Source organism: Sebastes umbrosus, chromosome 7 (genome assembly GCF_015220745.1).
Source record: "Sebastes umbrosus isolate fSebUmb1 chromosome 7, fSebUmb1.pri, whole genome shotgun sequence".
NCBI classification, from domain to species: domain Eukaryota; kingdom Metazoa; phylum Chordata; class Actinopteri; order Perciformes; family Sebastidae; genus Sebastes; species Sebastes umbrosus.
In genome coordinates this window covers 27,995,292-28,022,571 of record NC_051275.1, presented here as the reverse complement: position 1 = coordinate 28,022,571, position 27,280 = coordinate 27,995,292, and the positions used below count along the sequence as shown (strand labels likewise).

Below are 27,280 nucleotides of genomic sequence, written 5' to 3'. Positions count from 1 at the left end.
GCTCCAAAACATTCCTTTAATGCTGCAAGAATTTAACATCACAGTCCCTCAATCTGACATGATCATGTTGAAATGCAGCGCTCAACGTTTAGGAATTTTCAGTAATTATGTGGTTATTGTGGACAGCGTAATGCACCACTGCTTTTTTTTTAGCTTCCCCAAAGGAAGTGACGGGGATAGATGGGGTTAGATGGGATCAATGGTTTCATTATGTAATCATGCATTTATTAAAGTAGGATTTTGATTCATCTATTTTTGTTTTCTAATTTGTGAATTTGCTTTGACAGATACTCATTAAAAGGTCTTCCTCTCTACAACTCTGAAGAATCAAACATGACTCATCATCATTACTCACCTAAAAATGTAATTAAAATTGTCCATCTCTGAGTTGAATATTCAGTGTATTCTTGTCCACTTTGTAACAGCACCAACAGTGAATTGTGTCCCAGCAGAGACAGCAATCACACACACTTTTAGACACAGTAACAGGAGGCAGACAGACACACACATATGAAGCTGAGTGGACACGAACACTCTCTCTGAGATCTGGAGAACCATGAAATCAAATTGCGTTGCACTGATGTCTCAGAGGAGCAACACATTGTGTAGCGTGTTGAACTGTGTAGGAGGCTGCCGTTGTTGGTGGTGGACTCACACGTGTCAACAAACCAGATAGAAATTGTATTTGTGTTTGTGTTTTATTTGACACGGAGAGGGTCAGAGATCATTTATGTCGACCATTCTTCACACCATCAGAGCGAGAGGAAACACGGAGACCATTCTGGACTGGATTTACACATGTAGGATGTCTCACTGGAGATACAATAAGTGATACACAGACATACATGTGAGAAGCATTCTGTGTCCTGACCTGTTAATTTGTTCTTCAGTGCGTCATTCAGATTTATAAAACCTGCTTTCTTATCACTTGTGTCAAACCTGTCGTGAATTATACAAATGATCGTGTTGCTGAGCAGATGCACAATAAACTGGATCAAACCAGGCAGGTTGTAAAAAGAATGTTTCTGTTATGAAACGCCAGACTGATTATAAAACTACAAACATGTGATCTAACCGGTATGTGGACAGGAATGAGTGTAAATTATGGCTGTATATAAAAGAGCACGACCAGATTTGTTATCATGCAGGAGAATAATTTATGCAGATGAAGAACACATTTCAACATCAGTTGAACATTTCACAAACATCATCTGCTACTCAATGAGCTTTGCTTTTAACAAACCCTCTCCCTCTCCGTCTCTTATATGCACTAATCTGCAGCCTCCCCTAACACATCCTACTGGACTGCAACATTTAACAATAAGAATGGATCATGTATTTACATGGCAGGGAGCTTTTAACTTTTCAGACAGAAAGCATCAAATGTAAATTGAGTTAGTGTTATGAATGATTTTGTTTCCATTGAGAAGTCAGAGCTCCAGCAGCCTTCATTCACTCTAACGTGTGACAGACACCGAGGCTACATACTAACACAGCACACACAACACCGACTGCATGGAGACAGAGAGGATGAGAGAAAGAGTCTCTGCTGTTTCACATGCTGAGACTCACATATGTCATCATATCATACAACACAGTGTAGACTGTAGACTGATGGGAGCAGCAGTGTTATTCTGCTTGTATGTGTTCTTGTTTAAAGAAGATAAGTTATATAGCTTCAGCATCAAAAGAAGGTTTTCTGGTCTAAAAGGTGGATTTTCCATCTAAACTATATCTGATATAAATTCTCTGATTATCCACAATCTCACAAAAACTCCATTAACATTGATTTCTAACATTGATTGTTTTCTAGCAGTTCTTCCTTGAGATCCTCCCTACCTCCTGAATGTGAATATTTCATGGTGAATATTAAATAGTAATGAGACTTTAATGAGTGACTTCTCTCTATGATATAATCTGGATTCAGAGGAAACCTCAGACCACACAAGGACTGACAACTCTAATACGTACAAGGTCCAAGCTGCTATCAGTCTCTTTCTCTCTCTCTATGCGGACACATTATAATGATGGTCTAACATAATGTACATCTCAGTGATACAGTAAGTGCAGGAACAACTCATCCATCTAAACAGAAGCAATGCACCTGACCTTTTCATTTACAATAGGTTAAACAGATTGCATTAGGAAGAGTAATGGATGGCATCATTACCTCTGAGAGACAGGAAGGGGTCGGAATATATTGACACTGACATTCAAGTGTATCTAGTGTACGTGAAGAAAAAAAAAAACGTCTCCAAAGTGGAGAAGCAAATTAAATATGGCAAAGCAGAAATAGAAGAACGGGTAACAAGATGCTGATGTGGTCTGACTGCTGGGAGTCTGCTCTCCAATCAGGAAATATCAAAACCTGAATCACAACTACTTTCTTCTCTCTGCTCTTCATTTCAGGTTTGGTACAACCACCACAACAGCGCCTCCGTCCTCCACACAGAAACTGACTGATGATGGATTTGCTTTGCTGCACAAGGACGAAGAAGAGATGTTCTAACTGAGCATGAGCAAAAAAAAGACACATGGCTGAGTAGAGAGATCAAATACTGTACTAATACAACAAATAACATTTCATTATTCACAATACATTACCATAATCATAATGTCTAACATGTTAAATAATTCAGCCCAATTGTTTTTTGAAATTGATGTTGTGGGAATTCCATATTAGTTGTCCTAGTTCCATGGAGGTAAAGGGAAAAGAATAGGGCCACAGCATGGGAGGATCCTGTTCATACATCTTACTGACAGAAATGGAGGTTTACAACAGTCACCAGTGGAACACAACAGTGTTTGTTGTCCTCAATACTAGAATAGATGTGAAGTGTCAGGCTATATGTGTCAGTGTCACAGGGGTAGGGGGAATTCAGCTGCCTCTCTTCATCAGCATTGAGCTCTATCCACCTGCCCACATTACATCATCACTAACACAAGTCTGGAACTCATTGTGTGGTATTGAATAAAGAGTTGAAGATTAAAAGGTCCACTTATTACTGTGACAACCAGGTGATTATTCCACCAGGTGTGTAAATGAAACCCCTCAAATTACCAGCTAAATTCTGATTTACTCAACAGGAGCTTGGTCTGTTGTCAAAGTTTAATATATCTGATGCAGTCTGGATGTCTTGTCCTCCCTGGTGGAACTCATTCACTTAAAGCAGCTCTAAATACATATAATCCAGCAGAGCGCTAGAGTGCTGACCAAGATTATAGAAGCCACGTGAGGTTAAAACATGTTGTTTTCTCTCTACATGCCCGTCTGGCTTCCTCTAATCGTTCTAATCTTTTTCTTTCTTTATTGCCTTTCTTCACATTTCCTTTTATCTGTGTTTATTTTCTTCCCCCTGTCCAATCCCTCCACCACTCCCCCCTCTGATCATCTCTTTATCAGCTCTTAAACCACAATCTCCACAATGCTGTTTATTCAGGACGACCACTTTGTCTTCAGACGCCATGGTTTCTGCTCAAATACATTTCAACACCTTCCTCATCTTTTATGGATGTCATCTTCCATTCCTTCAGTTCTTTTTCTTCCTCCCAACTCTGACTGATAAGGAAAATAGATTCAGGAAGTTAGAGAGAGAACAGAGTTTTCTGTGACTAACATGCTGAATCTGATTAGTATTTGGAAAGAAAAACATTGCTCTTGTTCCAGGCTCTTCACTGAAAGATGATGAAGGAGCCATTTTTTGGGATCACCATGACTGAGTCAGGAGCTGCAGCACTGGATTTTTCTGTCGGATTAAGCAAATGTCTCCATACATAGTTAAATATGAAATTTGTCTGCATTTTTTTATCTGTGCAATAGCTACAGTATGTGTATAATGATGCTGTACAATTTGAGAAATTGGGAAAATCAATTTAACTGATGTATTTATCATAATAGTTATTATTTTATTATTTTTTTCTATTGCATTGTTCTTATCTGGAGAGTCCCAGCTGTTGGCAACGGGTCTTGGGTGCTGACCTTGATGCACAAGAACTGCAGCATGTACTCTGGCCTCTTAGACTACTCTCAACATGCCCCACTACAGCACCAGTCTACCAGCTATCGGTCTATGTCACAATGCTGCTGCTGCTGCTGCTGCTGCTGCTGCTGCTGCTGCTGCAAAGGCATTCAGCCTGGCCTGTTGACATCGGACTCTGGAGCAAAGCAGCAGTCTCTAATCTGCTGCCTCCCCTCCATGTCCCATTGGCTGGAGCTCACAGCTGTTTAGTGTTGGGGTGACTGTATCACTTCAGTTAACGAGTAGAGAGTTTATCAGGCAAGCACGCACTGGACTGGACACAACATCTGGCACACATAGCGGTATACATACCAACTGTTATCACACTCCTTATTATCACAGGCCCTCATATGGAGTCACAGAGCAAATCTCATTTCCATTCTCCTGAATCCTAAGTATGTGTGATGTGTTTCTTTGGTGAATTACCATACAAATAGCTGCCTCTGCTTATCAAGCTTTGTTTAAGAAGCCAGAGCAGAGCGACAGAGAGAGAAAGAGAGAGAGAGAGAGAGAGAGAGAGAACACCTCGCTGATACCAAAACCTAGAATATATCATCTAAACTTGACTAATACTTTCATACTTTTTTCTCTGTTAAATACTTTTATTTATGTTCACATTCGCCTCACAGAGCATCAAATCATGTTTGTAATTCCACACACTGATATTAACAGCGGGAGCTCAGCAGCATCCAACTTCCTGAGGTGCCTCTCTCCAAGTTTCAGAGAGGCTGATTAAAATAAACAGCATGCTTCAAGATGACGTCCCCCAACTCATCTCTGTTGTCATCTGAACAACAAACTCATTAACTTGTGCCACGGGAGAAGACAGCGATATATTAAAAGTTACAGATGTGACCTCACCTACCAGACTCCGACAGAAATCCAACAGAAACATCAGTCAGTGGTGAACTGAACAGATTCCTCCTCCCTCATTCTCTGGATGTTAGTGTGTCTACAGTGTACTAAGTGTACACGGCTGTGTGTGCAGTTTACACGTGTGTTTGCATAAGATTGTGTCCATATATTACTTTCCAACTTGGTATCACTCCTGAGTGTGCAGTCTAAAAATGTGTTAATCTAAATGCTTTTTCCTGAACCTGGGTTTGGACCAAGAAACCAAACCTGAGTCTATTAAATGATCTTAGATCAGTTACAGTAGAGCTGTGGTGCAGTTAATGTGTAATCGCACAAGAAACATTCAAGCAGCCCCCTCATATACTGACATGATGAACCATAGAAAGAGCTTTCACTTGAAGAAGCTATTAGTGAATTAATTGTGTCTTAATTGTGTCTTTTCAGATCAGAAGTTCAATCAGCGGCTCTTTGTCTCATTATGAGCAGATTATGACAGCAGGAACAAGAAACAGATTGCCTACAAATGTCTTTATGTCACCAGAAACATGTGGCATTCAGCTGCTGCCAGAAGGAGTCTTCAGACTGTCAGAGTGACAAACTGACTGTAATTGTTCAACGTCCACTGAGAGAAGCCGGATACAGAGCTGAGCTGAGCTTCCACCACCAGCCTCCACCAAGACCTCCCTGTCAGAGCTGCTGACACCATCACAACCAACAATTACAACATCCTGAACAAAAATTACAGTCTGACGTAGAAAATAATTTCCTTGGACAGCTACTGTATATCAGCCGTGTCAGACCAACCTGCTCCAGCACACAGTTTGATCCACTACAGTGCTTTCTCCAGCAGATATATGGAACCTATTCCAGCTGAAAGGTGACAGCTGTTAAACCTGCTGAACTGTGACAGAGAACTGAACTGACCCTCGTATTTCTTCAACACAACAGCTCCACTCTGACAGAAGCAACCATTTCTTCACCTCCATTTCTTTTTTGAAATCAGCCCTTTTCCACCACCGTCCACGTTGTCGTGGTTTCCAATTTCAATATATTACTCCTCTGTGACCTTTTCATTGCCCTTCTGTTGCTCGGGGCAACAGCTTTGGAACAGGAATTACAAAGAGGTCCTTCTAGAATGTTTATGATGTCACCTTTGAAAAGGTCTGTAAACACATTCATAATGAACCTAACATAAGTGTTTGATTATGTGTGCAGTTTATAAATGATGAATCGTCTTCCCAGACTAACAGTTCGTTTACAGACAAACTCATCTGATGTGGAGGATTGTGAAATATCTGTAAAATTATGTCCCAAAGAATGGGTTTACTTTACTCGGCATCACTCCCAGATTCAGCTAAATTAATTTAATCAATAGATGTTTTTTTTTTCTCCTCATCTCACTAATGATTTACATACCTCACATTACAGTCTACAGTGTGTACAGACCACATGCTTTGTCCTTTGCTAAATGGAGATGTTGGCCTACAGCGGTGGTCCTGCTGCTGTCTCCCTCCACTGACATTTGATCGGAGTCTTTCTTCTACTTTGAACAGGTTTACAGCGACAGAGCAGCTACCAGAGTATTGTATTGGTTCTTATCTGCCTCCCACCCTGCAGCAGGAGTCACACTGCATCTGTCATATCTGATGACACTTCTTCACTTGTCCACAGACACCTGAGAAATGGATGTGATGTAGCTCAGTGCTGATATTGATAACTTTCTCTATATTTTAAAAGGTTGACATTTAAGAGTAAAAAGGCTCAGTATCAGAATCTGACTGGAAGACCTTAAACGATGAAAGTGGGACAGATGTTTTAAAATACAGTGATAATGATGCAAATGGATGGATTTCATTTGAGATGTCGTCTCCACAGAAAAAGAGAAAATATCAGTGAAATGATCAAAAGGTTGACGTCACCCTGCATAAACTAGCAGGCTTATTCTCAGTGCAACAGCAGCAGAGACAGTTTCCCCACAAAACACCAACAGCTCTCCTTGCGCTACCATAGTTGCATGCAACGTCCACTTTGTTGCACATGTCCTCCTGACCTTGGACCGAGCTCAGTGTGTAGGACAATAAACAAGCAGAGGATGGATGGGGAAATCTTTTGTTTCTCTCCGTGTGACCCTGAAGTATCCACGATTAATTTTCATTCAGGTTATTTAAGCTATTTACTAGGCAGGGAGCAGCTTTGAAGAAGCACTCAGCGGAGAGAAATGAACTGTGCATCCTAATACCCATACCGTACTATTTAGTATGCCAGAAAAAAACATTTATAGGATGTAAAAAGCAGTATGCCAAAAATACCAGGATGTCCTACTACTTCCGGTTACATTTTGCAGAATACAAGGAAGCACGCTTTTCTGGCTATTCTGACCCACAATACTCTGCGGATATATAAGCAAGAGGGTCAAAGTTCAAGGCGCAATGTTATGACAAAATAATATGTCCCAATCAAAAGCATACTGCATGCAACTGTATGTATTTTGTAAGGGCAGGTATGTGATTTGGATCATAGCCGCGGCCACAGGGAGCTCTAGGAACACCACACTGATGCATATGCTTGAAAATCCAATGTATTCTTTGGGAAATTTGACTCATTCTGTAGCTTTTATTGCAGAGTCGGTGGACTAGAGTTGTAGAAATGTGTTGTTGAGTCTTCAGAGTCAGAGTCAGGACAACGTTGCTGTTGTTCATAACTTGATTCTTGTAGTTAAGAGTTGTAGACGGATATGCTTCAGTGGTGAGAGGGTGTGTTAAGGTGTATTAAGCAGAGGATTTATCATGTTCTCCATGGAGGTACCTGGACAGATCACCGATGGTGTCATGTACTTTAGGAAATGATGTAGTGTGAGATTTCTTTCTTTGGGGAAATGGACTCAAGAAAATCAATTGTGAATTTGAGCCGCTGAAGTGCAGAGATAAATCTCTGTCAGGTGGAGTTACTCAGGCCTTCTGCTCTTTGTCCTCAGGATGCTGACTACTTCTGTCATTTCTCAATGCATCTTTCTCTCTCTCTCCTTCTTCTCTATATATAATCCTGACCATGTTAATATCAACGGAGATCTGCGGCATATAGAAATGGCCCCACATGAAGATAAAGAAAAGCATCCTGGCACAGAAAGTTGCTCTTGATTCCAACAGAGCTTTAAGTCGTATCAAGACGTATCAAAGAGTTCCCTGTGCTGTAGAGATTCATCAAAGTAATGTGAGATGTTAAAATCATTATGGATCATGTGCTGTACTATGGAAATGTAAAACCACTAAATTACTGCTATGAACAGAGAGAAATAATACTAATCGCCATATGCTTTTCATCATATTGAACCATCACACATTAAAAAAAGATTACCTAAAGTAATCAGACTTGATTATCTCCACATGGGAGCTCTATATGCTTCCTCTCAGCTCTCCAACATGCTGTTGTGTCTCCAGCCAGAGTGTGTGTGTGACTCTCAGGGTGCCGTCAGTCTGCAGCTTTTCTCTCTGCTCTGCTGTTTCCTGACGCCTGTGACAGGACCAGATGCTCCTGCTTTACATGATTGCTACAACCACCTTCCTACCACCCACCCAAAACAGCAGGATGCACCTGGTGACGAGGAAATGTTTATGTCTGTGCGAGTGTGCGTTCATATGTGTGTGTCCTCACATCTGCACTCATGCAGGGAGCAGGTGAAGTGAATTCACAATGTGAGTCAAGAACAGCTGATGAGTGGCTTCCAAGTTGAAATATTATTTTGTAAAGAATACAGTAGAAGCAGAATCAGCAGGAACTTCATCCAGAATACTTTTGGACATGGAAAGTGTCTTTGAATTAAAAGCACATCACCACTGTGTGATGAAGGTTTTTTAGATTTTATGGTCAAAGCTTCTATTCTATTCTATCCTATTATATCCTATCATATTCTATTCTAAGCACTGAACCTGTCCTTTGTGTCATCATATCAGTACCTGTATTGCTACCTAAGAAGAATAAAACCAGCCTCTACACACATGAAGTTGTGTGCCTGTGTTGGATTATGTGTTTGATGTTTCAAACAGTGTGGGGCTGCAGAACGATGATCATAAAGGTCTGTTCCACTGAAGAGCCTGACATAAAGACCAGGGAGAGGACGTAACGTTGGACCATTTCATGGACTAATTGCTCCATCAATCACACAGCACAGAGCAGCAGAGAGAACAACTGGAAGCCGCTGGAGTCCATTTCAACCAGACTAAATCAGTTTGGGAGTTTTCAGCATGTAGAAGTGTCCGTGTGTCTCTGCTGAAGATGTGCGTTACTCTTCTTGTCACTGGAGACTCTACCTACAAAAAGTCTTCTCTGTGATGTTTTTGATGTCTGTCAGCAGACAAATCAAGAGCCATGTCAGATTCATGTCAGATTAAAGTCTGGATGTTCAGTGCTCTGATTAAAAATGTTGGGAAAATAAATTAAATTTGCTTCATGGATGGAATCAGAGATCACAGACTGTGAATAAAGAAAAAGGTGAATAAACTAAAAGAAAACCTCTGTGGTACTCCCTGAGGTTTTGTTTACATAAATAGTTGTGCATATCATGCTCTCTCAGGATCATGCCACAAACAGTAACGTAGGCTCAGAACAGCATGATACTCAACACACTGAATTACAGCATTTCAGTGACCTACAGTATACTGCAGTATAGTTGAATGTGTCAACACCATAGAGGTCTGTGTGCCTCTCTAATCTAAACTGCATTCTCACACACAAAAGAGCAATAATACACTGAATGGAATATGAACATTATCATCACAGTGATGAGGAGATATGTTTTAGAACTTATAATTAGAACTCCTCTTTATTTAGAGAGGAGAGGAGAGGAGAGGAGAAGGATTGTGTTTTTATAAATTGTCATATTTTCCTCATTGAGAAAATGGTATGAACTGTCTTCATCCAGAGAACCAAAAAAAACAAATTAGTAGGAAGACGGCAGGACAGGAAAGGATGGAGAGACTGGACTCAAACCAGTGACGCTGCAGTTCACGGTCGTCATCTTAACCTTCGAAGCTACGGGGGCGTCCCATTAAAATCTATTCCTGCCAGTCATTGTTCTCAGCTCTACAAGTCCAGAGCTCTTTGAGAGAGAGTGAGAGAGCAGAAGCAGAGCGAGACTCTCAATATTCCAGTGCTGGACTACATGTACAGGATAGAAAATTGTCCTGAGTGCTATTTTATCTTCCTTCGTCTTTTGTGTCTCTCTCTCATAATGTCTCTCTCTCTAGTTTCACCTTTCCTTCTCTGTATCCGTCGTTCTCTCTCTCTCCAGTGAGAGATAAATGTATCCAGACTTCATTACTTTCAGTCTTGCCACAGTTCCATCTCATTTGCCACATCCATTATGCTGCATTCACATTGTATTTTATAAGTAAACCTTGGTTAAAGGCAAAAGAAAGATGAGACTCGGTCGTTGTAATTAGTTTGAGGAGGAGGAGGAGCAGCAGTGACTGATATTAAATGTTTGAGGAGAGGAAAAAAGAAAATGAAGAAAAAAAACTGGAGTCTTAAATGTTTTTTTTGTTTTTTTTTTTCTGGGATGAAATAAATGAAACGATTACTCAAAGAACTCAAGTGCACAGATGATAATCACCGTAGCTTCAAGAGCTGACGGTGTGTATTGACCACACAGGTTGAGAGTGGAAGAAAGAGAAAAGAGGGAAGAGAAAATAGATGTGACAGCCAGGTAATAAAACAGACAGAAACAGATAGTTTGGGGCATTTTAATTTGAAGGAAAACGCCCTCCTCCATTCCTCTATATTTCAATTTCTCATGACCATTTTCTTTCTGCCTGAGCAATTATTTTTGATTGCATCACAACAACCTTATTCACATTCACTCTATTAAAAACATCACTTTCAATTACAACATCTGGCATTCTTTCTTTCTCTGAGTGAAGGGAATTGAATCTATACGAATGAGTTTGGACAGAGAGATAGATGGATGGATTTGCTGTCTTTTGTAACTCCAAGCAGGAGCTCCCAGCATGCATCTCTTCTGTATTTAGTGGACAGTTTTTAACCACAGCAGCTTGAATCAATGCAGCGCTGCTGGAGCAATGTGTGGCTGTGGACTGAATAATAATCCTTTCATCTTCCTGGAAGAATAACAGTCAGAAACAACGATGGAAACTTTCTGCCAGTAAAAGTAAAGAGTGTTTACTGTTTGACCTCAGATGAAGCTGGTGACGATCAGAAAGTTCAGTCTAATTACTGTAATGAGACAATCAGCACACCGACTTTAAATAGAGTACATTCTGCTCCGTGCTGCAGATAGTGATGGATATTCATGTTATTCATTAGTCTGTAAGGAACACTCACACAGCCAAGTAGTCCAATGTCTAAATGCATCAGCAGCCTCTCAGTACATTTAGGAACAGGCCACTAACACCATCAGCATGTGTGTCCATCTGAGCATCCATCTCTCCAGTGAAACCAGACTGAGCCGGTTCCACTGCTGAGTGTCACAACTGTGAAGCAGCAACAGGCAGCGAGGAGTACTACAGACTACAGACACAAACTAAACACAGCACAGCGGGAAACCATACGAGATGAAAGACATCTCAGCAGGTCTACCCCAACCAGGTTTCTGCTATAAAACACAGAGTCACAGCAAGAGGCTGCGTTACATCAACCTGTTCATCACTGTTTTATTAGAGAGCAATGAGTGGAGCCCAAATCTACAGCTTCTTTATCTGTGGCTAAAAAGGAGAGAACAACTAGACTAGAAGGAACATCTGCTCTGAAATAGGAACGATGGAAGAGAGACGACAGAACAGAGATTCAGATTCAAATAGCAGCATCTCTGGCAGGACACTGAATTCATGCACACCACGTCAGCTGATCATCAGCTGACCCAAAACAACCATGACCTGGACTGCAGACTGTTCTTCAGTATTGAACAGACACAAGGATATTCATACATTATACTGCACAATGAAAATATCAGAGTTGTTCTTACTGTCCAGACCAGTATAAGGCAGGAAGTTGAGCCTTTGTCGTACCGCTGGCAGGACATGAACACACACACTAAACAGACAAGCGGTTGGTAGTCTTACCTAGAAGAGAGAAAAGAGAAAAGACAGAGTGTAAAATGTTTTATCTTTAAGATCATCAACAGTGTAATTGTGTATTGTATTCAGCTGTAACCACTAGTCTCTCTGTTGGGGTGTCAGAGCTGAACAAACACTCATGTATGGAAGTATTGGCCACGATGCCCCGGTGATCTGGAAACCACCAGACAGAAAACTCCAATCAGCCTTTTGGAGAGTAAAAAGTCCAACATGATGTGAGCCTGCAGAGTAAACTGATGTAGCTGCTCCCTGCAGCCCATCTATCCCCAGAAGAACCAAACACCTTTTAAATTCTGCTGCCTCAGTGGGGAGATCCAGTCAGAGGTGAGCAACTTCACAGGAGAGATGGCAGAGGAGATTAAAGAAAACACCAGACTAATAGCTTCACCGCCCCTCAAGGCAGCCAGAGATATTCCCTATCCTGATTAATCACCACATTTTCACTGAGTCTGGTTCTAGCCACATGAAATATGATCTGCTCACTGCCAAAACACCAACACATGTAGAAGAAATCACAGATAAAAAGAGCCAAATTTGCCACAAATGATGATATACAGGTCTGTCAGTAAGAACCCAGATATCTTCAAATATATATAATATAATTTTAGAATGCATTACATCACCATTCCAGAAAGTTAAGTTTGGATTTTAGAATGCATTACATCACCATTCCAGAATGTTCCGTTAGGATTTTAGAATGCGTTGCGTTACCAATTCCAGAAGGTTGAGTTCACTAAATTCTTGTCAACTAAGAAAAGTTTTACTAACTGAAGCACAACCTTTCATGCAGTTTACATTTTAAAGCTGCCATTAGTGGGATTATGAAAAGGACACTTTATCCTCGACCTTGGGACGTACGAGCCAAAACATTTCACTAATTATCACTCAGTGTGGCTCCTCACCTCCAAAGACCTCCAAAGACTTTGTATGCAGACACTCAGCCAGCGACAGTCTGGCATAAGAAATATGGAACAGCCAGAAAGGTTTAATAGAGCCAAAGATGTCAGTCCAGCTGGGTGATTTGGACAGATGGCTGCCTGGCTACATTAAATCAAAGATATTCACACAGGAGGAGGACTCAACATCTCCTCTAATGGTTAGTTAATCAGGGTCCATACACACTCAGGAAAACTGTGAAATACATCATGTGTTTGTCAGCTGATCATGTATCTAACCACTCCTTTATTAAACCATCTAAGCAATTTTATTAAGTGTATTCAACAGCAAAGGAATAAATAGATAAATAAATAATAGAAATGAGTTCAACAAGCCAGATGTTAGAGTAATAAATAGCTTCTTAATTTGGGTTACTGTAATAACTCCTGTATGTTTTTGTGTAGTCATTGTTTATGGAGACTAACTGATTTATGACTAATGAGGCGTATTTCCAGTTTATTTCCTTCGCACTCATAAATCTTCACTGTAAAACAAAGCAGTGATGATGAATTATCAGCCAGCCTTGTTAGAGGAAGACAGAGGAGGTGGAACAACTACCTGCGATCGCAATGATGACATGAAAACCACTTATAGAGTGAAAAACACAATCAGATCAGATTATCCACTTCAATGAAAAAGAGCAGAGTTGAGCTGAATCAACAGACTGAAGCAGATGCTGCTCTCACACACGGATTGATTCACAGAGACGTTCGCTCGGAGTTAGAAATGATGCGTTTACATTTAGGAAGAGCCTGTTTTACAGTAACATGTGGTTAAATGCACCAAGACTTTTCACATCAACATACTGACGTGCACACAGCTGCTTAGTCATGACACCACTTGACTGTGATAAACTTCACACTGAATGAGTCCACCGCTTCTCTATAGCTGACAAGATGTCCACTACAAGAGGGACCCTAAACACCAACCTTTTATGTTTTCAGCTACACAACTAACATCAAATGTACTAAAATTAAAGATAAATAAAATGTTTTTAATCACACAAAATTACCAGATATGTGACTGAAAGTGCATCCTGAGCTCCATCAAAGGGACATTTTTTACTTAAACAAAAACCACACACACATTTCTTTTAGTAGTAAATGATTTAGTCTGTCAGAAACTGTGCCAGGGTCTCCTGATCCCCTATTAGTTGTTTAACTGAAACAAAGGTACTGAAGTGAACCACAGTGATAGATAGATGGTTGATCCAGGCTCCAGACAGTGCACCAACATCACAGTATTTACCTCATTAAAACAGCGAGCTTCTTTCAAGAGAGAAAAACAAAGTCCAGTACATAATGGCTCAATCTACAAAGCAAACTCTACTAACGTTTTAGCAATAAGGTCATGATGCTACAACAGATTTGGGTTCCTCAATGAAACCCTGACAACTTTGACTGTAGTTGCAGCTCAAAGTTTCAAACCTCTGTAGATGTAATAACTGCTGACTATCTATACTCAAAGCTCAGGTGAGGACACATCCTACACAGCCTTATACCACAGCCTAACATGACACCACAATATCAACACACACTAAATCCATCCTGTAGTCAGTGTAGTTTAGAAGGGTAAAGCACAGCAAATAAAAACACCTACTGAAGCTTCTAACAATTTAAGCTGTGAAGTTTATTGGAACAAACCACCACATGGGTGTATGAAAGATCAATTCAAATAAACAGCAGCAATTTATCTGCAGCCTAAATTAATGTCCTGGAGGTGGACTGATGTCTTTCATTGCAGTCTTCCTAAATTTGGGTTTCAACATCAAATTATTCACACACGTCTCTCTGACTGGGATCCAAATGAAACACGTGGCTGTGGAATTTGCCTTTTGATGTCTGCATGATGTTTCTCTGCTGTGAGAGAACCAACAGCTGCAGCGTCGCTTCATAAATGAGTGAGAGGAAGAGAAGATGATCAACAGCCAGTTAAAGCAGAATAGTTGGATTTTGTTGTGACTGTGGTCTCAGTGTTCAGTCGTCTGGAACAGCAACAGTTTCAGAAAAACAGCCAATAATGTGAAGGCTCATTAGTTTAAAGCTGCACTTGAGAAATTAACCATGTTAAGTTAGAAACAGTCAGACTGAGGACTGAGAGTGTATTAATATCCAGACAGTTATAAGCTTAAAACCAAAGCAAAAACCAAGCAACCACATGTCAGCAATTAGTATAAAATGCTAATGTCAGAGGAGAATTATCTTGTCATACACTGGAAAATACGAGAAACTTCTCCAAACATCACCATTAAAATCTGAACTGACAAAACTCAAGGCTTTTTCCTGTGTTACAACAAACAGCTTTTATCTCTGCTGAAATGTACAGAGTTAACAGTTTAACAAGACAAGTGAAAAACAATGGCGAGACATAAAGAACAGTTACTTTTTGCAGACTAACACAATAAAAAAACACACCCAAACAAGCATTTAATTGCTGCTCGTCTCCCACAAAATACCTCGATTGTCGTTGCCATAGCAGCATAGAACACATCTCAGGTGTTATGTGAAAGGACACGTGGTTCTTAAAACACTATTAAGCCCCCCGAATAACCTTCTACTGTTCCACTCCTGACGTCTGAGGCAGAGACAGCTTGTACAGAACACTCCTTACACAGTTCAGTCCACACAGAGTTTTTCTATTATATAACCATATAAAGATTGTAGTCACAATGTGACCACGAGACAGATCCTAGATCTGATCTGTAGACAGTGAAGAATGGAACAAAAGGACAGTGTGACAGCAGCCCCGATGGTTTTACTGTGAGATGGAGACATTTTTGTGATTGACAGCTGCGAGCTGCAGACCTGGAAACAGATTGAATATATCACCTGGTGACATCTTCACTTCACGTCTTGATGCTCTGATTTCCAGGTTGGGGAGAAAACATGTTTACTAATATTTATTTGACAGCCTAAAATCACTGGAGAAGAACAGAGGTGGATTTTCTGTGAATGTCAGATTCCTAAACAGCTCGGGGTGCTTTGATTCATAATTCATGAGTAATGTCCAGCCCACAGTATTTCAGGATCCACAAGCAAAGATGGATGTCTGTTGGAAACTATTTATTTTTGTATTCTAAACAGGCATTTTTCAGTCCTCTGTGCTGTGATTGACGGAGGAAGAACGACTGATTTAGTCCGTCAGAAAATTAGCCGAGGCCTCATTATCCTCATTCTCTTTCTGGTGAGTGAGAGCGGCCGGTTGGTAGAGTCTCACCAAGAACAGCAGGGAGCCTCGCTTGTAAAGCAGTTCAAAGAGTTGACAGTAGACTTCACAGGTAGGAAACACACTGTGACTTTGAATAAAGATGTGTTGAACTGTACTACAGTGATAGATAGATGGTTGATCTGCAGCACCATGGACAGACACAGTGTTTACCTGACTAACATAACAAGAGGCGGTTTGTAGATGTGTGTCCAACGTCATCTGCTAGCATCACTGCATTTTTGAGCTGCGGGGCACATTCAAGACAACTCTAACAACACAGTGGGACACTTTGGTCTGTTGGTATCTGACTATTAATAAAACTAGAATAAATCACAGCTAATGAGAAGAGGGCTGGTACCTCTAAATAACACAAACATGTGAGTTAACAGAAATGGATGAATTCATTTCTGCCTTACTGCCTTTCCATTACAGCATGATGTTTCTCTGCTGTGAGAGAACCAACAGCTGCAGTGTCGCTTAATAAATGAGGGAGAGGAGGAGAGAAGATGATCGATAGCCAGTTAAAGCAGAATATTTGGATTTTATTGTGACTGTGGTCTCAGTGTTCAGTCGTCTGGAACAGCAACAGGTTCAGAAAAACAGCCACTGATGTGACGGCTCATTAAGTTAAAGCTGCGTTTGAGAAATTAATGTTTTTTACATCAGAAACGCTGTCAGAAATGGACTGGAATTGTATTTGTACCCAGACAACGATAGCCACATTTTAGTACTCTAATTAGAAAAAGTGCAAATAGCATCACCATTCATAACTAAAAGGATTTCTTCCTGTGATATTTCTGCCAAACTTTAGTGTCAACTGTGTGGGGATGTGGACACCACAGCAGGCTAATGAGAACTGAAGGAAAAAGATAAGACTTGAAGAAAACTCCCACACATTACCACAGGTACTGTTGCATTATAGCAGCACTCAGCAGGAGTTGAGACTGTTGAGACCCAGGAACCTTATAATGACCCTCCACTGGAACTCTGGACCTCTGAGGCAGGGACAGCTTGTACAGTACACTCCACTTAAAGCCAGCAGCCCTCTGGACAGCACAGTGTGTCCAAACCCTCCTACTCCAAACATCCTGACCTGCACACAGACAGCGAGCTCTACCTGACTGATTTAACCAGCTCTTGCTCAGAGTAGCAGAAGAAGAGCAAACCCTTCTTTCAACCACAAGACACAAAACTTTCAAAACTTTCAGCTAACCAACTAAGCTTTGGTTAAAATGGTATCCCTGTTTGGGATTTTTGTGCCAGCTCTCAACATGTTTCTCACAGGAGACATTTGTACTCGTCATGTGGTGCAATTGATAACAATAACGATGGTTCAACCTGCCATCGTTAGTGTCATTAATTAGTCAGACACTCACAACACAGAACTGCTGGTAAAAGATTCAACTTTGTTTCCTGTGGTTTGTTCTAAAACACAGTTTCCCCACGAAACAAAGGTTGAGACTGTTTTTTTTTGTAGAAGTTTGTCTTATTATTGGAAAATACTTCCAGTAAAGCAGAAATCTCACCTTTGTGTAGCTCGTCCGAGTATGTTTCCTAGTGCAGCTAGTAAAAGGTGTTGCTTCATTTTGTCCTTCAGTCACGTCTTCACACACAGAATCATCAGGTAAAACTCCTCCAAACAATATTAGTAGTACGCACAACAACTTGACTGTTTTCAGTCCAACGCGTTTCGGATGTGGCCTCCGTCATAAAACACATTACAAAGAACATATGATATATGGTATGGAGATGGTATGGAGCAGAAAACAATTCAAAGAATAACAGTCAACCAATCATGCACATCTGCTCACATATCAGCCAATGGGATACATAGATGGGCGGGGTAATATGGTCATGTGTCTGGAGACATCATATTTGGTCCATAGGCAGGAGAAGTGCATCTCAGGGGCAGCACTCAGACTACTGCAGAGGTCTTAACCCAAAATGTGCCTATTTAGTGTAGCATACTTTGAAAATACATACAAAATAAACAAATAAATAAAACTTTACAATGCCCTAGATAGATAATGAAATATTTAAGGACTCATAAAATGCCACTATAAAACTCCTCATTCATGCCCCATGGAAATAAACTTTTGCTTGCTTTCTTTCTTTTTCTGAGAAAGTTGACATCACCACCTCTTTGGCTGCATTTAATCACTTTTCTGCCTATAACAAAATAGGGAAGACATGTGATGCGGTGTGGTGTCCCCCTCTCTGAGCAGAGAGGTCAGACAGACCTTGTAGACACTGTGTGGTGGACAGGGTTGCAAAGTATTGCATGTCTAACTATTATTATGTAGAATGAGTAAAGAGCAGTATAAGACTGTTTGAAGTTGGACAAATGAAAGTCAAGCTCTACAGTGAAACACTGTGAAATCATTTATGTTATGCAGGACAAGATGAGAGAAAAATACACACAATGTAACGACACAACTTTTAGAGAAAAGGTGACTAGAAACTTGAGAGACTGAATGACTTTGTGCTGAAGAGACGGAGAAGAGAACGTGGGAGGAGAACAAAGAGAGGAAGGTGAGAGTGTCACTAGAAAACCCACTGGTGACTCTGCAGTCATGGAGGACAAAAAGACAGTTTGGAACTTCCTGTGAGAGGCAAAGACAGATTAGAGGAGAGGATAGAGGACAACTCTAAACACCCACTGGCAGCTCGGCAGGAACAGCAAACATCTCCTTTGAAATATGTCAGAATCTCAGAAAGAGACCACACTCTATCTTAGAGGTAAAACTCTCCACTGGAAGAGACATCTCTTCTTTTTCATCATAGGAAATTAATATTCATAGAAATAAATAACACACCTCGGGACATTTACTGTATATTTTATACAAAACAAATGGGAGACTGCAGTTCTGTTCAGTTAAAAGTAATTATGGAAGTCAGATCCAGGTACTGAATTATTGATATGTTTGGTATTGATTCATCCATCACTACTGTTTTGCTACATTACCTGCTGAGATCTCCATGGCAACATGCTTCTCTCCTTTATGAAAGCTCTTTTAAGCCAAACTTCCATTCAATATATATCAACCAATTAGTCTTTAGTTCACTCAGGAATTACTGTATCTCTCTACTCAAGAGCATTAACAGAGAAAACCCCAAAGGAAATTACTTCCTTTCACATCTGGAGCACAAATGGGTGTTTTCTATAAGACAAGGTTGTTTCTGCTTACAGTACATTAGCCAGTGCGCACATGAATACCACATGTACTTTACTGTAAGTCTAGAAATACTGAAGTTTGTAATGTTCTCGCAAAAGTGAGTGTTTGTGGCTGAACTGGAGTGTTACTTCAGGGGTCACGTGTTGGCAGTCTGCACTGATCACCACACACATCAAACACAATCCATTCTCGTAACAAGGCACTCTGTTGAAATGACCTGTTCCGCTTGATCCTCCTCCACTGGCTTCTGTTACACTCTGCTTCCTCCTCAGCAGCCCTCTGCCTGCTGGTTTCACCCTGTTGAGTCTGTGGTGACTTTTAAAGCATTAACACCGGCTCAGCTCAGTGTCCACCCACAGGGGATTATTGTGCTCCCAGCTACAGACCTTTTTCACTGCCATTCTGTTGCTAGGGCAACAGCTTTGGTCCAAGTTTACTTCCTGTCAGCTACTGCATTAACAACCACTGGAACAGGAAACACAAAGGGGCCCATTTAGAAGGTTTATGTTGGCAAGTTTGAAAAGGTCTGCAAAATGAATGTTTACATAGAAACTATGATGCTTTAAAAAAAAAGTATTTAACACATGATTCAAGGAGAAGTTAACAAATGTGTTTAAACATGTTATCTTGTGGGATTACTTGTTGATTGAAGTTTGTTCCACTTAAATGTGCGTCCTTCAAAAAGTTCCCTTCGGAGCTTTTAGTGAATGTGAGAGGGCTTATTATGGACTGAATGGATTGGAAAGACACTTGACAGTCATTTCAAGGAGCAGCCAGCAGACAAACAGTCATCAGAAGGCCTCTTCACCTCGCTCTGACAAAGAGATGCAGCCAAGTTCAGCCTCTGCTGGGACTCAAGTGGATTCTTCAGACAGCAACACAAGACAACTGGTATACTTGAAATAAATGAATAAATACATTTGGAAGATGTACAAATTGCAACATGAATATTTCAAAGCTCAAATCACTGAGTGTTTAACTGATTTGCATCAGCGCATTAAAGGTGTGGAGGAAATATGCTAATAAGCTTCATTACTCAGAGCTGAGAAGATACATACAGATAGATACTTTTAAGTAAAGTACAGAGACAAACACACAACAAGTTTGGTGAAAAATAAGATTCTTCCTCTCTTTCATTTTGTTTTTCAACTTTTTATGCCCGCATCATAGTTTCATAAAAAAAGTAAAGATGTAATGAGTTTGGTTTATTCAGAGGTGGTTGGTTTGGTTTATGTATGTTCTCATTTTTAATAATCATATTTGAATTTGAAAGAAAGGGAGAGACGGAGAGAACCTGATTGTAATACTTTCACTACAGTAAAAGTGGAATATATGGTGATATTTTTCAATGGAAGTAAATTATGTGGAGCTGAAAAATGTTTTTAACCAGGAAGTGCATATGACAGGATAATTGCTGTGTGAGATTCATATCCCAGATAATGAGAAAGAGGGAACGGGTGGCTTCCATCCCCTCTTGTTGTTTCTCTTTGTATCTGATGGAAAAAAAGAAGAAGAAATAAAATAACCCCCATGGGTAAACTGCAGGGCTGATGGACAGAACTAATCAAAAATAGTATTAAAAACTAGAGCTCATTAACAAATGAGAAAAACCCCACTAGAAACATGTCATACACTGGCTTATTGTTCTCGTCCTCACAGTCTGAATGATGTTGCTTTAACAGAATCCAGCTACAGGTGTTAATTGCCATCACCAGGTGTCCCAGGTGTAAATCATCAGTGAATAAGTGACTAGAAAAGAAATGACTAATAAAGCTTGTTGGTGTTTGTGAGTAAAAACACAATAACCCATCTGATATTGTCAAGTCAAACTGAAGTTTCAGGAAAATTAAGATTTATAAATATTAATAAATAGAAATTAATAAATTAATAAATAGAAATTAAGAAAATAATATAAATAGAAAAATAGAAAATAAATAAATCAGAAAGTGATTTGTAAATTAATAAGTCCAGTAGCAAAACTGAGTGCTCAGTGAGTAAAGCAGAGGGAGGGAAGTAATTAATCAAATTACGCCCGGAGTTTATAAAAGCAACACTCCTCAGTGCCACAGGGAAAAGGGTCCGGTGGATGATGCGGTGAGAGGCATGGTGAATTGTGGGGGCTTATGGGAAATGTAGTTTAGGATTGCTACGTGATTTGATATGAACTCAAAAGTAATTATAAAATATAAGATACTTTGTGCTTAATTAAATAATTAAAAATAGTAATTAAATAAAATAATATAATGCACATATGTATGTATATGTATATATGTATATGTGTGTGTGTGGATATATGTGTATATATATGTATATATATATACATATATATATATGTATGTATGTATATATATATATACATGTATATATATTACCTTTATGTTAAGGCTTATTTGTATTTGACATGAGACATTTAATGGGAGTGTGTGTATTAACTTAAATAAGGAGTAATGAATTTTGCAGAGTCTCTCTTTGTTCTTATTTATACTTATTTGGTAATAATGTGAATATTTTCTTTTCTGTATTTTTTCTATTTGAAAGGTTTTTCACCTAACACCTAATGGCTAATGGCTAATCACTAAATGGAATGGATAATAATTCCAAAGTGAAATGAACCTGCAACTCAACCTAAAAAATAAAGGAGAGAAAAAGGAAAAGCTGTTTCATTGAGTGGATTCCAGTGAAAATCTTACAGTGGATGTTTCAGTCTCTTTCAAGTTTGGACACCGCACACATTTAACAGTAACTTGACAGATATATTTAATCAAAGGAGGACATCAATTGTCAATGTGTTTATATGCCAGAAGAAATCAAAAGATTTAGCAAAAATCACGTGTTAATTATCAAGCTTAATAATGTAAACTTAAAAATGTAAGTTTTGTCATTGAAGTTAATTCTACAGAGGTTAACTGTACGTAACAATAAGAGAAGTACTGAGGCTTTTTCCACTTCTGTAGATGATGCATATCTTGGCTGGAAAGATAATCTCCTATCTGTCTCCTATCTATAACTATGCTGTAGTGCATGTTAACACCTTCCTGGGGTGGTGTTTTAATGTTCTACATTATGGAATGAATAAATCCAGGATTTTCATATTTGAAAATTGGCCTAGTTTTGCCTCAGTGTATTCTAAGGTACATCGTGCAAAACATTAACAAGTTTGAAATGCTTTGAAAATTAATTCTGCCTGAAGGAAAGAAGAGAAAACATCTTATCTCTACTGTCTTTAGTGAGAAAGATAACATGTACTTTCACACTTAAAACTGATAACTAGATCTAACAGAATGTTCATTTCTTAATTAAACAGCTGCCCGGGTGTCAAAACTCTCCTCACCTGTGCTTATCACACACATGCACAACCCCTCTCACCCCTCCACTACTACTACTACTCTGCAGAAGAGGAGAGATACTGTCTCCTCCAATCTAGTCAGAGCTCCATCAGCAGTGTGAGATATAAACAGCCCTTGTGGGAGCTTTCAAACATCCCCCTGCCTCCATTCACTACAATATGAAATGGATATAGAGGATGATAAATGTGATATACAGAGCCAGAGCATTGGGATATAAAAACATAAGAGAGAATATATCTGGACTGATTGGTAACTCAGAGATGTCACAGTGGGAATTGTGGACCATGCAATACACAATCTATTGAACTAGAGCAACAATACTTTGCTGGATTTCACTTTATTCGGTGGTCCCCTCCTAACAAGTTACTTCCATAGTCTGCTGAGCGTCTACCTCACCACTCAGAGATAATGAGATTAGTCATATTAGAGTCATATGTCATTTTATGGTGAATAACATACATGTTTTCTACATCTCTGAGTGGATTGGTGGATTATCAGGTTAATAGAAGAGATCAAGTCAGTGGAGATTGATATTGAAACAAATCCTTTCGCTCTCATTATCATGATCAGGCATGCATTAATTCTCCAGCAGCCCTACCTTGAGAACTTCAAATAAATATTTTATTGTAAATATTAAATAGAAATGAGACTGTGGTGAGTGGATCAACTGAATATGCTGTAGGTTAGACCATGTCAAGCCTCTAAATTCATTCATGTAATTGGATTTGTGTGCTACTGGTGCTACAACAGTCCATAAAGACCTCCAGTGTAGAGTCGACTGCTCTCCATGAGTGATCATGAGCTTCCTCTGCAGGGAGTCTGGACTCCCCCTCAGGGACAGACGGGGTGAGGAGCTCAGATTGCTGCTAGTACAGTTGTGTGTGTGTGTGTTTGTGTGTGTACTGTACACATGAGTGCATCTGTGGAGGGCAGTCAGGCTGATAAGAGGCTTTTAGCAAGACAAGCAGCTGTTGACTCACTGTGTCACTGAGGAAGAACAACATCAACACGCTGCTGTTGATCCCATTTATCATTTTCCCTGAAGGACTGATCTCGCATGTCTGTCCAGTCACACATCTCTCTCTCTCTCTGAGTCTCTCGCTGTCTGTCTCTCTTCTCTCTCACTCTCACTGCTGTTTGCTCTGTAAACCTCCCACAGAGAAACACACTCCTGCTACAGTGGGGAGGTGATTCACGGGGGTGACACACCTCGATCCAGCTGAGGGGGCGGCTCGTTTGTTCTGTAGGGAGGTCGAGACAACAGAGTATCTTCTTCTTAAAAGCCTTTTGCTGGAGGGCTTGCTGAATACTACACAGGGCGAGGTGAAGGTTTACCACAAAGATGATTTTGTTTTTAGTTATAGGCTTAGCTGCCTGAATGCCAGAACACTGTAGATGTTAGTTTTGGATGAGATGTGCATAATGCAACTTTTGCCAGCAGCTACAGTATCGTTCTTCTCAACCACTGTAACAACAACAAGTTAGTGTGTTCCTCGTCCACTCACCTCTCATAATCTGTTTAAGGACTTGCTAAAACTTCCAGTTAAACCCACATTTCAACAGACATCCCTGTCAAACTACAAACTAGATGAAAAAGCTGATGATATCTCCTGATGATATCTCCATTTCTGAACTTTCAGTTGGAAATTTGCATTTAGATAGAAGTTGTGGCTTTATGGCTTCTCCTCCCTCCAACAAAGCCATGAAGTCATTTTCTCTCCTGAACTGTGTGACTGCAGGGTCACAGACGGAACAAGAGTCAACCAGAAGGTTTCAGAGAAATAATGAAATAAATGCACATCCAATAAACGAGTGACATGAAACTGAATTTATCCTTTTCCCTGAGAGGCAAGACATACTAATATGTAATACGCCACTCCGTTCTGATGAACACACCGACATGATCAATACAAATGCAATATCTAACTGCTGGTATAATAACTACTAGTGCACAGTATGACATGTATATGTACACATATTCTCTCTACACTTCCCAGCCAGCCTGGCTGATGGTTTTTATCTTCATCAAACTCATATAAAAGCCAGCTGAGGAGCTGCTGTTCATGAAGCTCCATCACACCTGAAGAGATGGAGTCAGACAGAGCAGCAGTTCACACTGCAGCATCTCTGAATCTAAATGCTGAGACATTCAATACTTTAAATATAAGCTATCTCTGAAGCCACAATACTGTATTTATTGCATATTGCAGACTGTATATGACTCAGTGAGCTGAACGCATATGCAAAAGCTACAAATCTCTGAGCTATAGTATAAGGAAGCAATGTCTCTCTGCAATCATCTAGAAGAATTGCTCTGTTTATTTCATCTCTGCTATTGTTGATCTGGTTCTCCCTCAGTGACTTCTGCTTTGATCGTCCTTTTTCCAGAGAAGAAATGAGGAAACAAGTCAAACAAAGTGCTGATTCCATCACTGTGGTGTTTATTTATTTTGTTCCCATTAACTCCAGTATGCCCAGAAGCTCATGACAGTTTGTGTTTATCTTTAAAGCCGAGGAATTACAGCTGCGGTTATTTCTGTTCTGCATAAACAAACTGAACTGACTGAGTTCATCACTTTCACCCGCTTCCCACTGCCATCTTATATTTTTGTCTCAAAAAATGCAACAGAAGATTCACATGTGAGATTTAATCAAACATGCACTGATGGTGGAATATAAAACTAACATGATGGTAACAGTATGGTTGCTGTGTTGGATATTAAGCCAACAGAAAGTGTGATACAGTAGAAAGATTCTCAGGGACTCAGAGGTTCAGCTACATGAGTCAGTCATTAGTCGGTACAGCAATTCATGTGGAGAGCTGTCAGATGGTTTGCAGGAAAATTTAGGTCGTTTTGTGTCTTTGTGGTATTTTGCATGTTTTTGTGGCTGTTTTGGGTTTCTATATGGTTGTTTGGCATGTTTTTGCAGTTGTTTTACAGCTCCTTGTGGTTGTTTTGGATCTATTTGTGGTGTTTTGCGTCTTGTTGTGGAAGTTTTGCATTTCTTTGTGGTTGATTTGCATGTTTTTGTGGAAATTGTGCGTTTCTTTGTGGTTGTTTTACGATTTACCTTTTTTTTTCTTCATAGGAAAAGTAGGGTTCGGAAATTATCGAGAGCATTTTAGATAAACTAAAATGATGATCTAAATTATATATTTCAAACCATGTATTACTGTATTTCTAGGAACATAATGATGGTTGTTATTACTGGAGAAATTAATGTTTAAGTATTATAGTAGTAAAGTAAATGTGAGGAAAGACTGGATTTGAACCAGTGAGACACAGCGCCTTCGTAACAACAGAACAACAAAAGTAAAATTTAACAAAATCGACGAGCTGTCCTTTAAAGATCTCCTCACTGTTTCTGTCACGGTCTCTTAGGGAACTATTTGTCTGTTCTCTTGTCTCTCTGCGGTTTCTGATCTCAGTTGTGTCAGTCTGCTCCTGCAGCCACAGCAGCCTGTCCTGGATGCAGCTGGAGGAGATGTTAATCTGTCAATCATTTCCTCTTTCCTCCCTGTATCAAACTCTAGCAGAGAGGTAGAGCGGTGCTCCCAGCATCCCGTTTCAAACACTCAGTCATTATTCATTCAGCTATCAATCAGGGCCGAGATGATTCAGAGGGAGGTCTGAATGAAAGCTGACATTATGGAAATGTTCAGGTACCACCTGCATGTGAAACAGAACTATAAGCATTATACAATAATGGTTGGTAAAGGTACCTTCTATGATGATGGTATTAAAAGAGGTTAAGTGGTTCAGTCGTGCATCTCTTCATTACACTGGTCTGTGTATTTTCTAATATACAGTATTAACACTGATGAATCAGCAGCCTCAGTGATGCAGAGGAAATAAAGTGAAGCTGAGCTGCTGGAAAGAAGTAAAGACGAGTTCAGCTTTTTGCTGCAGGCACTCTCCAATAAGGTCAAAGGTCATTCTGCAGAACACCATTGCTTTGGCATGAGAGATGTGTGCAATATTAGAGATCATAAACAATTGTGTTTGTCGGAAAATACTGTGAATTCACTTCAATTACTGTGAATCATTAAAAATACGCTGTAATGCATCACTTAAGAGATGATGATGACAGATCCCAGCAGACAGACTCTCAGCTTCAGAAAGATATACATTATATAAATCATAAAGTTACAGTCTAAGGATTCCCTATCTGCGCTGCATTGAACCCAAACAGTTCTCACGGAATTGTTTTTTAATCTGTTGTGATTGTTATTGTCATTTTGAGCAATCATTCTCAAATGTGATTCTCATAATCACCTATCGTGTTAATCAGTGTCTAACTATTCAATGTATTCCACTCGAAAAGGAAAATAATCCTTCATTACCTCGTGACAAACAAAGCCTGCAGAGCTCAGATCTCATCTTATTTACCTCAACAACAGAGTGAATTACCATCTTTTCATCATCACACAAGAAGTAGAAAAATAATGAGCTCCAAAGTGAGCAGAACATTTAAAAGTTGAGCAAATTGAAGAAGTCACTGTTTCCACTGAGATCACATTTGTTAGCACGTCTCCGTCTTTTTCTGCAGTAAGTGTGACAGAAGCTGAGATAGAGTGACACTGAGAGAAGCAGCACTCAGTGGATTCAGTGAGCTATCAGGATACTGACTGGGAATTGTTTTTGCGTTTA

General features: G+C 39.8%; 1 protein-coding gene across 2 annotated transcripts in view; it reads right to left on the bottom strand.

The window, feature by feature from the left end:
• LOC119491416 (limbic system associated membrane protein) overlaps window positions 1-27,280 on the bottom strand; it is a 622,005-nt gene that overhangs the window by 513,738 nt on the left and 80,987 nt on the right. Inside the window, exon 1 of one of the 2 annotated variants that reach the window (XM_037775452.1) lies at window positions 17,632-17,852. The exons of the other annotated variant lie outside the window; for it this stretch is intronic. The gene's annotated coding sequence lies outside the window, so the exon portion shown is untranslated. Of the gene's footprint in view, window positions 1-17,631; window positions 17,853-27,280 lie in introns of those variants that run through there. 2 annotated transcript variants of the gene reach the window in all.